Raw genomic sequence first — 3,023 nt, 5'->3', positions numbered from 1 at the left:
ATGCAGTTGATTAAATTGAATGGAGATCCCTTCCAAGGAAAGGTGAATGGCAGTCGATTGAATCCATACATCGGTGATTCGGCTAGGTGACTATATGAGGGTAGCATAGTCTTAGCGCTCCAAGCAGCTGAAAGGAGGCATGGGACTATAAACTACACTGCCCAAGTTGGGGAACTGCGCTATTGAAGGATTGTGCGGAGCAAGGAAATGTCACAGGGTTCACGACAGCGCGAAGGGAGCTATGCTACCCAGGGAGAAATCACGCAGGCCAGCCAAAAAGTGACCGTTAAAGTGACTGTTCATGATTTGACAGTAGAAATGCGGCCAAATGGAGCGGCGACCGACATTTAAGATGAACTTTATGGGTAAGATCCTTGAAAATCAGTCGCCAATCTGGATTTAATGAACCGAATGCGGGGGGAATGGTCGGATTTGAATTCAAAATGCCCTATAAATTACACGTAGTTTCCCAGCGAAAAAACTTGGGATTTTGAGAATTGAGTTGTTGAGCTCTCAAGCGCACATGAACCGTGAGTACTTCGAAGCTTTCTAGCCAGTTTAGCATTTGAGACGTTGACAAAGGAGACACAGCAGTTGTTACATAGCGTCATGTCGACACCCGTAGAAGCTATGGACACCGAAGCAGTGACAGCCGAGGGGGTTTTTAGGGATGCAGAGGGAGCTGCTCCAGAGGTTGCAGAAGTATTAGTTGAAGTTCCCAAATCACCACGGACACCCAGACCGAAGCTGACCCCAACCAAGGAGAGTGTGAAGGATAAAAATGGAAATCAGGCTGCCATACCGGCACGTGTGTCGCCAAGAAGAAACCCGCCAAAGGACAAGCCCACTACACAGAAAAAGGGCAAAGCCATTAACCTGGAGCCAAAGGAGGAAGAAATTGAAGACATCCTGAGGGATGAGGAGGACTTGGGAGTAAAAGTGGAGGAAGCTGAAGTCCAGGGTGCTGACCCTATCGCTAAGTTGCCTGAGTATGTCCCTCCACGCAAGGGCAAGACCAAGGTGCCAAAGGACATTGACGAGAGCAAGGTCCCCTTGCAAACCCCTCTGTTGCTAGACGAGATTATCTTTGAAGGACCGCGCTTGGGGTGGGTTCCTCTATTAAAACTAGAAGATTGGGACTTAGCTGACCATGAAAAGTTCCCGCACTTAGCGACAGAGCAGCTAATGTGCCGCATTATTGACACAACCACCAAGATGACTGCATTAGAACCGCGGAAGTGGCTCAGGGGAGTAGACAAGGCAGGTCTGCTCAACCTGCTATGGGTGCCGCACTACAATCACACCCCCATTACAGTGTTAATCATCAAGCAGCTGTTATGCTTGGTGCGTGATGGGTGTCTATGGCTGGAGGAGCCAATACCCATCACTGACAGATTGATCCATAGGATCACGTGGCTGCCCTATGCAAGGAAAAATCCGGCCATGATTTTTGGCAAAAAAGGTGGTGAGCAAGCCCTCACGGAGGCCATGAAGGAGGAACTCAAGCTCATGAAGAAGCCGCGACGCTATGCCATCTCAAGTATCAGTGACCCTGCAGTCAAGGTGGCCACGCAGATTTTGGCAGGAAAGGTTATGAGGAAGTGTCACGTAGATGAAGTGTCAAGCAAATGAAGTTTCGGCACCAGTCATTGCTCTTGTAGCCCGATGCACTAAAGGAGTCCAGTTCAATTGGGCATACTATCTCTGCGGTGAGTTCCTTGCGAATTGCCGCAAGGCACAGGTACTTAGCAAGACTTTCCACTATGCATGGCTCTTGTTTTCTATTGTGCTGGTAGCCTGGGAGCTGTCAGAAGATAGTCAATTCCCCTCGGTCGCGTCGAACCTACCAGAAGCAGCGAAGTACACTTTGTTGTGGGTGACAAAGGATGCTCAGCGCATCAATGATATCAAGATCTTCTGGATCTTGATGGAAATGAACATCCACTTGGATATCAATCACAAACCGTGGTTGTCACCTACTGTGTTTTCCAACCTACAAGAGTACGCGAAGTTCAAGGCAGAATTTCACCATGTGTCGATCAGGGCACAGAAGGACCCTACGCAGACATGGCATGACTTGCCTTACTTAGCAACGGATGACACAATTGATGTAGTACTGGATCATTGGCTGGCAGAGTGGCGCACTACCTCAGACTTGGCAGTGGGGGTGAGCAAGTCCGCCACACAGCACAAAAAGGAGGAGGCCAAGCTCAAGATGGTGCAGCTGGCCGAGAAGAGGAAGCAAGAGGTCACTAACAAGGCCCAAGCGGAGCGCGATTCCACCCAACAGATGGAAAAGCAGACGGGTGAGACAAAGCATGGCTCTGATAAAGGCGCGAGGTCGCCTTAGCCCAAGACAGAGGAAGAAACGGACAAGCAAACAGAGCAACATGGCGCGAACCCACAAACGACGTTGGACCACATCAAGCATCCAAGGGAGCAAGAGAAAGTGGGGTCGAGGAGTAAATCCAAGGCCAATAAGGCGTCGCTGGTCCCAATCACCCTCACAGAGGGCGATTTGCATGACATTGGAGACACGGTGTGGGATGTCACCGCAGAGGCACTACAGCAATTCGAGCAGCAGCAACAACTACTATTGGAGGCCATCTAGACAGGTCTGTAGGAGTTGCAAACCCACGCATCACAGGCTGGCACAATGTCCACCTGCCTCGCTATCAGTACTTCAGACGCTGCCGAGATGCTGCGTGCGAAGGTCCCCAGCATGATAGTGTTGTCGGATGGAGCACTGACCACATATAATTAGGCTGACAGGCCCACTGTCAGCGCCCTTAAGGGAGTGGGGTTGAACTTGGTAGCGCTCCCTGGTGATTCGCTCCAATTATTAGAGGATGGAGTGATCTTGGACCTGAGGGCCCGCGAACACTGCGCTTTACAAGTGGTCAGTGAGCAGAGGATTAATAATGAACAGATGGCCCTATAGTGAGACTCTGCCATCACCGTTGTGACCGAGGTAACTGACTGAAACAAGCGTATAATTCAAGTCGTGGAGGAGGAACATCGAA

Source organism: Pinus tabuliformis, chromosome 5_2 (genome assembly GCF_031772625.1).
Source record: "Pinus tabuliformis cultivar Carrire ecotype Pingquan chromosome 5_2, CPIR1, whole genome shotgun sequence".
Lineage (NCBI taxonomy): Eukaryota > Viridiplantae > Streptophyta > Pinopsida > Pinales > Pinaceae > Pinus > Pinus tabuliformis.
The sequence above is the reverse complement of the archived record's forward strand: the minus strand, read 5'-3'. Positions refer to the sequence as shown.